Below are 15,625 nucleotides of genomic sequence, written 5' to 3' on the forward strand. Positions count from 1 at the left end.
GTATTCTATAGTAAAACGGTTGTATTGTTTCATCTGGGAAGGTATAGCAAATGCACATTCTCGAAGAGGCAAAGGAATATCCAGTTTGCAAGATCTAATCTAGCAGCTAAGATCACCTGCACATTTTGTTCACCTGGAACCTTCAAGGACACCGATAACAACCACACAGCAAGGGGGATATCAGGCTAAACCGCTATTGTCTTGATTATGAGAACATTCCTGAGAAATCGGAACATGTAGGCCTTTGAACTTAAATGCACATGCCATGGTACATTATGGATGCAATAGGTGAAAACCTCAAGGAAAAGCCTGCAACTAAGGCAGAGGTTGGCATTTACTAAACCACAATTCATTGTGTGTTCCAAGCAGAAAAGCCAAGCTTCATGGGCGCCTACAAGTGATATAGGGCAAAGTTCATTGTATGCAGATTTACAGCGCACCGGCAGGGAGTTTCCTGGTTGTTGAGTGAGTGCTCACCTGTCGGTATGATTCTCATTTCCATGCTAATTTAGACCAGAGACGAAGAATTTCAGAAAGCTCTTACACAAATAGCTGTTGTTCCTTTGGAACCTGAAAACAAGGTGAGTCGGCAGGTGTGCCTCATATCTGTGGTGACAACACACATTTCAGTGCCTCTAACTCGGGCAGATTCAGACATCAATCGTCTGTCTTGATCAGAGGAGTAACACTTGCACATTAAGAGATCATGTGAACATTATGACAAAAGTTAGATATCTATTGATAGTGATAATCTACTGGTCCTTAGTTTGAGTGTACCCATGCGAGGAAGATGAGCAAATTTACATTTTAATTTATTTTTTGAGTCCTCTTTGCGCTTTCCACTTGGAAACGAAAATAGAAAAATGTTTTGGCATCTTGCCTAAATTTCTGACTCAAAGACGAAACCTTTAACTAGGCAAGTCAGTTAAGAACAAATTCTCATTTACAATGACGGCCTACCGGGGAACAGTGGGTTAACTGCCTTGTTCAGGGGCAGAACGACAGATTTTTACCTTGTCAGTTCAGGGATTCGATCCAGCAACCTTTCAGTTACTGGCCCAACGCTCTAACCACTACGCTACCTGCCGCCACTACTTTAAGCCTATTCTGCCGTGCCCCTCTACTTTGACAAAAATATATTCAACATAACCCCCAAGACAACATTACCTAAAACGCCATATCTGCTCAAAAGCAAGTGTGTATAACCCTGAACCGACATGTGATTTGTTAAAAATCTCACTGAAGAACTGGATTTTACTGAATGGAATTCACCACCAGAGATCTGAGTATTGCACACAGAGGGGCAGTTTGCATTGCCAATCTTTCTAGTCAAAAACCTGAACGCCTCTGTGTGAGTATGAGAATGTATAGTGTCAGGGGCTTGTCTTGTGGCTAAGAGGGACCTAACCAGACACAGGAGAACACAACACGATTCTTTCAATCCACATCCGAAGGCACCAAAGAAAGAGACAGACCAGCGAGGAGGAAATAAACCTGTACAATAGCCATAGTGGAGATATCCAAAGAACATCGGAGAGACTAGAGACACCCCATTCTCCTGTCAGAGACCAGAGAAGGAAGACAGGCCAATAACCTAATGAGTGCGGAATATTCAGGATATTTATTTTTACCCTTTTGGCTTCTTGTACGAGTCTATAAATGTATCTAGACTAAAGCAAACAACCACAACTACGGATAGGAAAATCTCAGTCAGGACATTAATTCCAACCTTTAGCAACACCAAACCATCCATCAGAATCTAGTAGTTCAACTTGACTGAGCGGTTAAGCAGCAGAGGACTGTGACACTGTTCATATTTGTTCGATTCACTTTAAAACAATGTGCGATAACAGTAGTCCTTCAGTTCTGATCTGACAGTGCCATCACTTCAATCTGGCAACCTCACTCTACGGAAATGTCTCAAGAGTCCAGACATACCAATCCCATGAGCTCACTACAAACACGTTTAAACTCCACAGTCACATTGTAACAAAGCATTCTGACTGCTACTGTAAAGACTTCCAGGAGAATTTCCTCATGGTGTTGTGACTACTAAGTCAGCAATAATCTTTCCACCAGCACTGTGGTGGATCACAAGGTGGCACTTCCCATCACCCTGACCAGAGAGTCAAAGTCCAAGCACTACACTAATCAAATCTAAGTTTATTTGTCACGTGCGCCGAATACAACAGGTAGACCTTATAGTGAAATGCTTACTTACAAACACTTACCAATAGTACAAAAAAAAGGTATTAGGTGAACAATAGGTAAGTATAGAAATAAAAAAAACAGTAAAAAGACAGGCTATTTACAGTAGCGAGGCTACATACAGACAACGGTTAGTCAGGCTGATTGAGGTAGTATGTACATGTAGATATGGCTAAAGTGACTATGCATATATGAAGAACAGAGCAGTAGCAGTAGCGTAAAGAGGGGTTGGCGGGTGGTGGGTGGGACACAATGCAGATAGCCCGGTTAGCCAATGTGCGGGAGCACTGGTTGGTTGGCCCAATTGAGGTAGTATGTACATGAATGTATAGTTAAAGTGACTGTGCATAAATGATAAACACTACCTCAATTCCATGAAAGAAACGCCATATCGGCATAGCTAACTGTAAAGCGGACAGACAGATGAAGCCAATTAAATGTAGCTCTTTTTGGTATTCCAGTCATCTAACACTGGACTCAACAGGGCTACACAGTTAACAGCCATAAACCAGGAGGGAGGAGACTGTCAGATCACCTCATCCCTCTCCGTTCCAGAATGGAGGGAGTGTAGCTTTCCTCAAAACTATCAACCTATCGTGTGATGATCAGCCATCTCGAGACCTTGAACAGATACAATTCTCTGTGACTACACTATTGACATAGAAAACCCAGAACAGAATTGTGACGCTGGTAATAGGTGGGAGTAAATATTGGTTTAGGAATAACTCTTCAAATCGTCGACTAAGTGCCTCTTTCATGACTTGCAGGGAAGAGTAGCACAGTGGAAAGGGTGGGGAAAATGCATGTGTTATGGAAAGCCTGTCAATTAATCATAGTGATGAAAAAAGGAGCCTTGTTCAAAAGGTTAGAGTTCATGATGAACAAAACGACAGAGGGGAGGGGTAAAAAACGTCCGCAGGGAGAGAGGGAGGGAGCCAATTAGAAAAAAAACACAGTGCAGCTTATGTTTAAAGGCCTAATGCACACGTTTTTATTTCTACATACATTTATTTCTGATTAACAATTATGTAACTTACTGTGATTGTTTTCAATTAAAATGGTCAAAAATAAACAAAAATAGCTTATTAGCAAAGAACAATTTCTCAAGCAATAATTTTTCTAAGGCTGTCTGGGAGTGGTCTGGGTGGAGTGGGGGGAACTGAAAACTAGCGGTTATTGACAGAGAGGTTTGAAACTCTTTCTTACTGGTCTATTAACTAAATTTACTCCATACCAACAAAACAGGCTGAAATGTATTTTTACTTACACTAAAAAAAGTGCATAATCATAATTTTCACAGTATTATTCCAACCTCAGTGTGGGAATATATATATATATATATATAACACAGAAAAATCACGTTTTTGACTGTACTGGGCCTTTAACAGAAGTGTTGGCAGGGATGCTCTACCTACTGTACGCACACACACTGGGTTTTCAAAGTCAAAACAACATCTGTGTGTTTACCCCAGCTTGTTAAGACACATAATATAGGCCTTCCCTGAAGAGATAACGTAAACACAAGACCTAAAAACCCACTTAGGGAAACAAACCCAAACCATTAGCTCAACAAGCGTGCCAAAATTAGATAAAGGGGGAGAAGACGTTAGGGTTCGTTTCCTGGGTACTCCATCTGGTGCTAAGTGAGCAGACTTACCTCGTCTTTGATGTGGTTTATTTCTTGTTCACCTCAGAGCGGGCCAAAGGATGCCAGTGTGGACACCAACACTAAAGAGCACAGCTAGCTTGCTTGCTCCTTTTGGAGAGAAGCGCCAGGATAGCAGTCAAGGGAGAGAGAAAGGGAGTGAAAGAGGAAGCAGGAGTGAGTGAGACAGAGAAAACGGATGAAGTGTGACTGGTACTGCTGTCCTCCCCACCCACCGTGACGCACACACACAGTGAATGAATAACGAGTTCAGAAAGAGAGAGCGAGGCAGGCAGAGAGAGAGAGAGAGGGAGGAGTGTATATGTGTCAGTGTAAATGCAAGCTGGGTGGTTAAGAGAGTGAAAACAAGAGGAAGCTGGCCTTGTATTTCAACCGGCAGTGTGAAAACCTCAAAATAAAGGAAAGGTAGGTGGCCGTTTTGTGACCACAGCCCTGGTCTGACAGGAGTTGCCCCTTCCCCTCTTACCTCCATCCTCCCCCCTCTCTCAAAGCTAAATACAGCAGAATATGGCATCATCCTGCAGGTTTCTCTCCTAGGGGGTGGGCTGATTATATTATTCTCATACACAGCGGGGAGAAATCAGTGGCGACTGTTGTTGTGCCGCTAGTCTCTTTCCCCAGCCAACACCCCGAAAGCAAAGCTAACATCCATTTCACCCTCCATCTGGACTGGAAGTCAAAGTCATTACCAAAATAAACATTTACAACTCCATAATGACACTTACAAAAACAATCATAGGGGCTTTCCAAAATGTAATTTAAAAAATGTATTGATCATCAAACAATATGGAATACTTCTTCTGGAGACTGAACACCAATGAGGAAAAGACCAGTTGGAACTAAAGTATAATTCTACGGGTTACTCAAGGCTGGTTGATAAATCTGCTAACATAGATAAGGCCATTTTGGCTCCTACAGGAAGACAGTGACTTACTGGCAAATATGTAAGCATATTGTACGTTCTGCTTGCTCTCACGCATATGAAATCAGAGTCTGATCTCCCTACCAAGCCCAGTTTTAAAAGGAGGAACAGATATTGAGACAATCTTTAAAGCTATGTAGTTATGACGCTCACTCTCCCTCTAGAACAAACACGTGCAGCACACATACTCACGTCTTGGTGTACCTTTCCAGGCCTAGGCCATACAGAACAGTCAGGTGGGAGTCAGACACACTCCACCCTTTAGTTGTATATTAACAGGTTAAGTAGCCTACAAATTCCTCTCTTACTTTAAGCAAGCTCTCAGATCCTTTGTGATGTAAAACATTTGTCAAACAAGCCACCCCTAACAGAGCGAAGGACACTCGTCAAGTACTGCTCTAATATTTTATCTAACATCAATCTACTTCAATTAGGTACTTAGTCGTGACTAAAAGTGTGCATCACAACTGGCACCCTAGTCCAATCAACTGTTAATAGTTGTGTAGATGTACTTGTCTGGCCTATCTGTGGACAGAGACGGGTTTACCTGTTGCTTTGTCCCAAGGGATTTGATGAGTTTAGGAGTTCTTAGGATCCGCATTAGCCGACGCCAACATCTAGTCTTACTGGGGTCCTACATTTTTTATAAATAAATATAAGACAAGTGTTTGTTTTTTGTTTCCTTGAATTTGTTTTGGACCTGAAAAGACCCCTGGTGACATGTCTGGGGGGGTGGGGGGTAAGTGTATCTGCAGCTTCAATAGGTCTTTCTTTGCAGCACTTGACCATATGACTGGACAATATTAGAGATAAGATAAAACTAGAGCCTGCAGGACTTGCTTTGTGGAGTGTGGTGTCAAAAAAGCAGAGCATTTCTATTATGGACAGACCTCTCCCCATCTTTACAACCATTGAATTATACTACAGGACCAAAAGTATGTGTACACTGCTCATTGAACATCTCATTCAAAAATCATGGTTGGTTGGTCCCCCATTTGCTGCTGTGAAGGCTATCCGCTAGTTGTTGGAACATTGCAGAGACTTGCTTCCATTCAGCCACAAGAGCATAGTGCGGTCGGGCACTGATGTTGGGCGATTAGGCCTGGCTTGCAGTCGGCGCTCAAATTCTTCCCAAAGGTGTTCAATGGGGTTGAGGTCAGGGCTCTGTGCAGGCCAGTCAAGTTCTTCCACACACCGATCTCGACAAACCATTTCTCTATGGGCCTCGCTTTGTGTAAGGGGGCATTGTCATGCTGAAACAGGAAAGAGCCTTCCCAAACTGTTACCCCAAAGTCAGAATCATCTAGAATGTCAATGTATGCTGTAGGGTTAAGATTTCCCATAACTGGAACTAAGGGGCCTAGCCCGAACCATGAAAAACTGCCCCAGACCAATATTCCTCCTACACCAAACTTTACAGTTGGCACTATGCATTCAGACAGGTAGCATTCTCCTGGCATCCGCCAAACCCAGATTCATCCGTTGGACTGCCAGATAGTGAAGCACGATTTATCACTCCAAAGAACACGTTTCCACTACTCCAGAGTCCAATGGAGGCTAGCTTTAAACCACTCCAGCCGATGCTTGGCATTGCGCCTGATGATCTCAGGCTGTGTGCGGCTGAACGGCCATGGAAACCCATTTCATGAAGTTCCCGACGAACAGTTCTTGTGCTGACGTTGCTTCCAGAGGAAGTTTAGAACTCAGTAGTGACGTGTTGCAACCGAGGACAGAGGATTTTTACGCGCTACGTGCTTCAGCACTTGGTGATCCCGTTCTATGTGCTTGTGTGGCCTACCACTTCACGGCTGAGCCGTTGTTGCTCCTAGACTTTTCCATTTCACAATAACAGCACTTACAGTTGACCGTGGCAGCTCTAGCAGAGCTTACTTGTTGGAAAAGTGGCCTCCTATGACAGTGCTACATTGAAAGTATTCAGACACCTTCCCTTTTCACATTTTGTTACATTACAGCCTTATTCTAAAATTGATTAAAATGTTTTATCATCAGTCTACACACAATGTCCTCTAATGACAAAGCAAAAACAGGTTGAGAAATGTTTGCAAATGTATTTCAAAAAAGCTGAAATACCTTATTTACATAAGTATTCAGACCCTTTGCTATGAGACTCAAAATTCTGCTCAGGGACATCCTGTTTCCATTGATCATCCTTGAGATGTCCACCTGTGGTAAATTCAATTGATTGGACATGATTTGGAAAAGCACACACACCTGTCTATATAAAGTTTCCCAGTTGACAGTGCATGTCAGAGCAAAAACCAAGCCATGAGATCGAAGGAATTCTCCGTGGAGGTCCGAGACAGGATTGTGTCGAGGCACCGTACTAAAACATTTCTGCAGCATTGAAGGTCCCCAAGAACACAGTGGCCTCCACCATTCTTAAAATGGAGAACCTGATGGTCACAGAGCTCCAAAGTTCCTCTGTGGAGATGGGAGAACCTTGTAGAAGGACAATCACCTCTGCAGCACTCCACCAATCAGGCCTTTATGGCAGAGTGGCCAGAAGGAAGCCACTCCTCAGTAAAAGGAACATGACAGCCCGCTTGGAGTTTGCCAAAAGGCAACTAAAGGACTCTCAGACCATTAGAAACAAGATTATCTGGCCTGATGAAACCAAGATTAGAAACCAATAACTATTTTGCCTGAATACCAAGTGTCACATCTGGAGGAAACCTGGCACCATCTCTTCGGTGAAGCATGGTGGTGGCAGCATCATGCTGTGGGGATGTTTTTCAGCGGCAGGGACTGGGAGACTAGGTAGGATCGAGGGAAAGATGAACAGAGCAAAGTACAGATGAAAACCTGCTCCAGAGCGCTCAGGACCTTTAGACTGGGGCGAAGGTTCACCTTCCAATAGTACAAGGACCCTAAGCACACAGCCAAGACAACGCTGGAGTGGCCACTCAATGTTCTTGAGTGGCCCAGCCAGTACCTAAGCTTGAACCTGTTCGAACATCTCTGGAGAAATCTGAAAATAGCTGTGCAGCGATGTTCCCCATCCAACATGACAGAGCTTGAGAGGATCTGCAGAGAACAATGGGAGAAATTTCCCAAATACAGGTGTGCCAATTTTGTAGCGTCATAACCAAGAAGACTCGAGACTGTAATCGCTGCCGAAGGTGCTTCAACAAAGTACTGAGTAAAGGGTCTGAATACCTATGTAAATATCAGTTTTCTATTTTTAATACATTTGAAACATTTCTAAAAACCTGTTTTTGCTTTGACATTGTGTGTAGATTGATGAGGGAAAAAAACAATACATTTTAGAATAAGGCTGTAACGTAACAAAATGCGGAAAAAGTCAAGGGGTCAGAATACTTTCCCAATGCACTGTATGTTTTGACAATGAAAGTTTACAATCTAAGGTAACAAGTCATTTATTCCCCTCAACTTGATCAACAGCCACACCATTCATTACCAGATTCCACTGAGGTCTAAAACTTAGGGAAACAAATACAATGCTCTTAGTTTTCGAGATGTTCAGGACCATTTCATTACCAGTGGTGTAAAAGTACCACTTAAGTTGTTTTTTAGGGTATCTGTACTTTTACTATTTATATTTCTGACAACTTTAACTCCACTACATTCCTAAAGAAAATCATTTACCTTTTACTCCTTACATTTTCTCCGACACCCAAAAGTACTCGGTACATTTTGAACGCTTAGCAGGACAGGAAAATTGTCTAATTCAAACACTTATCAAAAGAACATCCCTGGTCATCCTTACTGCCTCTGATCTGGCAAATTCACTAAACACAAATGTTTCATTTGTAAATTGTCTGACTGTTGAAGTGTGCCCCTGGCTATTCGTACCTGAAAAAAAAAATCTGCTTTGCTTAATAAGGAATTTGAAATTATTATTTATACTTTAGCTACTTAAGTATATTTTACTGGGTGACTTTCACTGGAGTCATTTTCTTTTAAAAAGGTATCTTTACTTTTATGCAAGTATGACAATTGGGTACTTTTTCCAATACTGTTTATTACTAGCCACCCATTCCAAAACAGATTGCAACTCTTTGTTAAGGGTTTTCGTGACTTATTATTAGCTGTTGTTGGCTGATACTTATATGGTTGAATCATCAGCATACGTAGGACACACATGCTTTGTTTAAATGCCAGTGGCAGGTCATTGGAAAAAATAGAAAAGAGTAGAGAGCCTAGAGAGCTGTCCTGTGGTACACCACACTTTACATGTTTGACATTAGAGAAGCTTCCATTAAAGAAAACCCTCTGAGTTCTATTACATAGAACATTCTCTCTGCTACCCGCACAGCAAGCGGTACCGGAGCGCCAAGTCTAGGACCAGAAGGCTCCTTAACAGCTTATAACCCGAAGCCATAAGACTACTGAACAACTAACCAAATGGACACCCAGACTATTTACATTGGTGGTGGGAGGGTGGGGTCATTTGTTTTTACACTGCTGCTTTATCTATGCATAGTCATTTTAACCCTACCTACATGTACAAATTACCTTGACTAACCTGTAACCCTGCACATTGGCTCAGTACCCTATGAATATAGCCTCAATACTGTATTGTATTACTTTTGTTAGTTTGGTAAATATTTTCTTAACTCTTTCTTGAATTGCACTGCTGGTTAAGGGCTTGTAAGTAAGCATTTCATGGTAAGGTCTACTACACCTGTTGTGTTCGGTGCATGTGACAAAGTTTGATTTGATTCCACGATATGGCAGAGGTTGAAAAGTCCCACAAGTTCTCAAAAACAGGTTATGGTCAATAATATCAAAGGCTGCACTGAAATCTAACAGTACAGCTCCCACAATCTTCTTATTATCAATTTATTTTAACCAATCATCAGTCATGTGTGTCAGTGCAGTACATGTGGAGTGTCCTTCTCTCTAAGCATGCTGAAAGTCTGTTGTTCATTTGTTTACCGAGAAATAGCATTGTAATTGGTCAAAAGAAAATTCCAACAGTATACTAAGAACTAGCAGGTCTGCTGTTAGAACCAGTAAAGGCCGCTTTACCACTCTTGGGTAGCGGAATGACTTTGGCTTCCCTCCAGGCCTGAGGACAAAGACTTTCCTCTATGCTCAGATAAGAATGGATATAGATTCAGCTACCTCAGTTGTCAATGCCAGGAGGTTTGTCATTATTGATCAATAACAATTTTTCCACCTCTTCCGCACTAACTTTCAAAATGTACATTTTTACAAAATGTATAAAATCTAAACTTTCATTATTTGTTTTTGTGTGCATGAGTACGATGGCTCACTGTTCATTGTTGGCATTTTCTGCCTGTTTGCCCACTTTGGAAAAATGATTGTTATCGATCAATAATGACAAACCTCCTGGCATTGACAACGTAGATGGAAAGCCATTGAGGATGGTAGCTGACTCTATAGCCACTCCTATCTGTCATATCTTTAATCTGAGCCAAGAGGAAAGTCTTTGTCCTCAGGCCTGGAGGGAAGCCAAAGTAATTCCGCTACCTAAGAGTGGTAAAGTGGCCTTTACTGGTTCTAACAGCAGGCCTATCAGCTTGCTGCCAGCTCTTAGCAAACTGTTGGAAAAACTTGTTTAACCAATTACAATTACAACACCTCATCATAACATCTTCTGTAAGCATTACAGAGATATGGCTCTGAATATATATACAGTAACACCTCCCCATAAGCATTCCTGTCTCTTCTATAGATGTTATATCCTTTTATTGCTATATCGTCAAATTAATTATCTAAGTGAGTCCGTGATTGGGAGTCCCATAGGGTGGCAAACAATTGGCCCAAGTCATCCGGGTTAGGGTTTGGCCGGGGTAGGCAGTCATTGTAAATAAGAATTTGTTCTCAACTGACTTGCCTAGTTTTTAAAAAAAAATAATAATAAAAAATAAAAATAAAACTTTATTTAACGTCTGATGTTAGCAAGTTATTGACTTCATTAACCTTATTTCTAAGGTTACATATATTAATATGGGCTGTTTTCAGTCCTGTCCTGGGTAGCTTATCAGAAATAGACAATATGGAAGAGCCAACAAAGTCAGATAAAAAAATAAAAACATAGTGCTTGTTATAAAATACCAAAATAAACAAAATCCTTATCGAAACCCCAAATCATAATACAGACATTCCAAGTAAATGACAAAATATATATATATATATATTTAGATTGTTTATTGAACAAAAGTAGTTTAACAGAAACTCAGATTTGATGTGCAAAAATGTGACCTCCTTCAGTCAATAGCTTGTGGCACCTCCATTAGCAGCAATAACTTGGAGTAAACATCTCCTATAGCCAGTAATCAGTCTCATGATTTTTGCCCACTTCCTTACAGGTTTAAGGGGTGCCTGCCATGAACTGCCCGCTTCAGGTCCTGCCACAGTATCTCGATTGGAAGGTCAATTTTGGACTCGTCGGTCCAGAGAATGGACTTCCAGAAACCTTCAGGTTTGTCCAGGTGGTCTCTGGCAAACTTAAGATGGGCAGTTTGATTATTTGATAGCAGAGGCTTCTTCTTAGCAACCATCCCATGAATGGCATTTCGATTCATGTTCCTCTTATTGTCACCTGAGCTGCAGCAAGGGAAGTCTGCAAATCTATAGATGTTATGTTTGGGTTGGCTTTTACCCTATTTATTATTGTTCTTGTGGCTCTTGGGGATATTTTGGAAGGGCGTCCACTTCTAAGTCGAGTTGCTGACATGTTAAATGCTCTCCATTTGTAGATTATTTGCCTGACAGTGGGCTGATGAAGCTCAAATCTTTTTGAGATGATTTTATAGCCTTCCCCAGACTGATGTCCTCTGAGATCTCCTTCACTCTCGGCATGGTGTGCTTTGTATTCACATGGATGGGTAACACCAAACTGACCAAGTTTCTTACCTCTATTTATCAGAGTCCCGCCCAAACGATCTCTCCTTTGATTGGTTCATTTGGTATCAAATTATTTACCCACCTGATTCTACTTAACTACTTAATTTAACCAATGCAACTTGGGTTCACTTATTTTTGCACCTGCACTAATTCCTTTTTAATTTCGTTTTTTTTACTACATGCATGATTCTCTACACCAACATATGGTATTGGTAAATATACAGGGAAGCAAACTGGTGAGGGCCCACTGAAACATGCAAAACTATGTCTCGGTGTGTAAAATAAAAAGTGGTTCATATGAACCCAACTCACAGCTAAAAAATGTAACGAAAGCAATCCAATGTTATTTGTTGCCTAGACTTTACTGAAAACGACACAAGTCTTGAGAAAGAACAATACACTAATATTGCAGTTAGCCATGAAGGCTTTTATAATAGAATGCTTGTGACCACACAGACCCTTGGGGGGGGGGGGGGGGGGTAGAAATACAATGAAACAAACAGGCATTCTATTTTTGCTCTATTATAGATATCGATCAAGTGCACAAGGCTACATGTGTGCAAAAATAACATTCACTTAGTAAAACATTTCAATAACCCCCCCTCACTCTCGTGTTACTGTCAAGTTCAACACAACTAAAGCTAATATCTTTGGCCTACACTGCCCATTTATTACATTGTATACTTTCTGCCTGTGGACATCTGTTCTACAATGTGCCAGCAGAGCATGATACCCTTTGTTAGCATAATTGATCTCTTTCAGGCAGAGATTACACCTGGCATAGCCCATTTTATCCACGGTATTAAAAATACAGAGGTAATGTTGGTTTTAAATTCACACATTCACCAAAAGCCATTTTATTAAAAAAATCAATATGGTGGACAGCCCCATCAAGAGGTATGGACAGCCCCATCAAGAGGATCCACCTGGTGATGTATTTTGGGAGAGTGGTAAGCAGCCTGAAACTCCTGAAACCTATAGCAGTAGCCATTGCACAGATTGAGGGAGACAATGCCATCTTGTCTGATGTTTAGACTGCTTGCAGATGTAAGAGAATAAATTCGTACTGCCCTGCCCACTTCACTGTTGCTCCAAGCAGAGGAAACTGCAGTTCTGAAATACATCAAAAAGACTTCTGCCTGAAGCTCATACATGCCGCAGCGTGCATGTTGGACGCCACGTATGCTGGCAAGAATATCCTGTCTGGTGCAGAGATCAACAAGGCCTATGGTGTCATAACTACCGTGTCTCGCCACTTTGGCCTGGATGAGGGCAAGGTTCTTGGCAGTCTGGCAAAGTACACTTCCAAGCAAGGGATCGGGATGCAGATGCAAAATGGCAGTGGTGCCAACATATCTCATCAGCTACCTGGTAGAAGTGACTTTGTGGATCTGAGGCTCTTTCCCCTGTTGCCTCCATCACCCTCCAAATCCCACTAACATCAGCTGCCTCAGAGCGCAACTGGTCCTTGTTTGGGAACACACACCCAAGCACTCAACAGACTGACCAATACAAGGGTTGAACAATTGGTGGCCAGCCGGGCAAATTTGAGGCTTTTTGAGCCTGACAACGAGCCATCCTCAACAAGGTTGGAAAGTGACAGTGAAGATGAGGCCTCAGAGTCTGATGTTCAAGAGCTGGACATTGAGGAGGTCCAGGGAGAAGACATGGAAGCCTGAGAGGATGACAACCAAAGCTTTAGTTTCTAGACTATCATTTTATGTATGTTGAAAACGTTTTTGGGAGATGTGATCCTTTCTTTTGTTGTTCAGTGAAGTCATCCCATGTGAAGAGTTAACTCCTTTAATTAAAGTTAAATTTGTAACTAAATTGTTGTTGTTTTTCTATTGGAAGGATTTAATCATTTGCAATTATGTCTTCTTAAGAAAAGGTCAAATGTTTTGTTTGTCTCCATATGATACGGTAAATATATCCAATGCAAAAAACATCCACATTTATTATTAATATTAATTAGCATATTTCCCATATATTCCCATGGAAAGTTTCCACCTCTGAAAGTTCCCCAAAATGTGCAACTCTACTTGATTGAAACACCTGATTGGCCTCTCATACCACAATGCTGTATGTCTGTCAGCATAAACTGCAGCACTAACTCGACCTCTGTTCCCTGCTGGCCTGGAGTGTAATCATAAATCCTAAACATTTTGCAACGGAAATCGTTTACTCAAAACAGAATACGTTTTGCAACAATACAAGAGTTTATATTGAATAAATTCAAGTATGTCCTTTCCCGATTTGTACCGTTTGTTTGAGTCCCCAGTCTGTTGTCTTAACCTGCTTTAAAAGGAGACCACCATCATCCCAGTGCCCAAGAAAATAAAGATGACATGCCCAAATGACTATCGCCCTGTTGTACCAACCCCGGTCATCATGAAATGCTTTGAGAGGCTGGTCATGGCCCACATCAAGGCCAGCACACTGGACCCACTCCAATTTGCCTACCGCTCCAACAGATCCATGGAAAATGCCATTCCCATCACTATTCACGTGGCCCTAACACATCTGGACAAGAGGAACACCTATGTGAGAATGCTGTTCATTGACTACAGTTCAAAATTCAATACTATTGGTTCCTCCAAGCTCGACACCAAGCTCAGAGCCCTGGGTCTGGACACCACCCTCTGCAACTAGATCCTGGACTTCTTGACGAGCAGACCTCATGCTGTGAGGATTGGCAACATCTCCTCCACACTGACTCTTAACACAGGGGCCCCCAGGGGTGAGTCCTCAGTCCTCTGCTGTACTCCCTGTTGGTATCTTCAAGCCATCAGAATGATTAACACTTGAACTGGACTGACCACTTGCTCTGATTCTCTGCACCTGAGCACACACACACACAAAACAACCGCTGCTCCCAGACTCTTATTACACTGCCCCCACATCCCCCGTTCCCCAATACACATGTAAATATTGGGACTATAAAAACTGTGCCTTTCTGTATTATACTTATGCTCAAATGTTTATTCAATCTACTGAACCATTTACTTTATGTTCGTACTCTTATCTTTTATTAATGCATTGTCAAGAAGGAAACTGCAAATAAGCATTTCGTTGGACGGTGTATACCATGCGTATCCCCTACATACGACTAATAAAATCTTGAAACTTGTTTGGTTTCTAGTGAATAGGCCAACGCCCCAGGTTTGTGTGAGTGAGGTTGCGTCAAGTGTCTGTGTGTTCAAATTGTTACACAACAAGTAAGCACATGTCTCCTGATATTTCCACCCGTATGCTGTACTATGGTGCAACACTACCAAGGCCTTCCCCCACTCTCTGAATGGAATGAGCTACAGGCTATGAAATATACAGTAAAATTACCAAGGCAACATGCTGATTTTTCACAAAAGAAGCAGTCTGTTCTGAAATTGAATAATATAGCTGAGCTATTTACGACGTCGCACACCATTTAATCTCAGATGGCAAATTAAAGATCACTTAAATGGCCTAATGTCAAAGTTAAGTCCCATGTTCCACGGCTTCTGTTATGTTGATGAAACTATAGGCCTCAACTCCAAGTGGAGAAGAAAGGTACTGTCTGAAATTCTGGTATTATTAATACGGTACCCATCTTTCCCATTCTTTTGGGATTGAAGAAATAACCTATAGTTTTGGCAAGTCGGTTAGGACATCTACTTTGTGCATGACACAAGTCATTTTTCCAACAATTGTTTACAGACAGATTATTTCACTGTATCGCAATAACAGTGGGTCAGAAGTTTAATTACACTAAGTTAACTTTACCTTTAAACAGCTTGCAAAATTCCAAAAAATGATGTCATGGATTTAGAAGCTTCTGATAGGCTAATTGACATCATTTGAGTCAATTGGAGGTGTACCTGTGGATATATTTCAAGGCCTACCTTCAAACTCAGTGTCTCTGTTTGACACCATGGGAAAAATCAAAAGAAAATCAGCCAAATTGTAGAGCTCCACAAGTCTGGTTCATCCTT

General features: G+C 41.6%; 1 protein-coding gene across 2 annotated transcripts in view; it reads right to left on the reverse strand.

Annotated features, from left to right (window-relative positions):
* Positions 1-15,625, reverse strand: part of elovl1b (ELOVL fatty acid elongase 1b) — a 30,298-nt gene that overhangs the window by 7,440 nt on the left and 7,233 nt on the right. Inside the window, exon 1 of one of the 2 annotated variants that reach the window (XM_021623850.2) lies at positions 3,866-4,083. The exons of the other annotated variant lie outside the window; for it this stretch is intronic. The gene's annotated coding sequence lies outside the window, so the exon portion shown is untranslated. Of the gene's footprint in view, positions 1-3,865; positions 4,084-15,625 lie in introns of those variants that run through there. 2 annotated transcript variants of the gene reach the window in all.

The sequence above is a fragment of the Oncorhynchus mykiss genome, chromosome 1 (assembly GCF_013265735.2).
Source record: "Oncorhynchus mykiss isolate Arlee chromosome 1, USDA_OmykA_1.1, whole genome shotgun sequence".
NCBI classification, from domain to species: domain Eukaryota; kingdom Metazoa; phylum Chordata; class Actinopteri; order Salmoniformes; family Salmonidae; genus Oncorhynchus; species Oncorhynchus mykiss.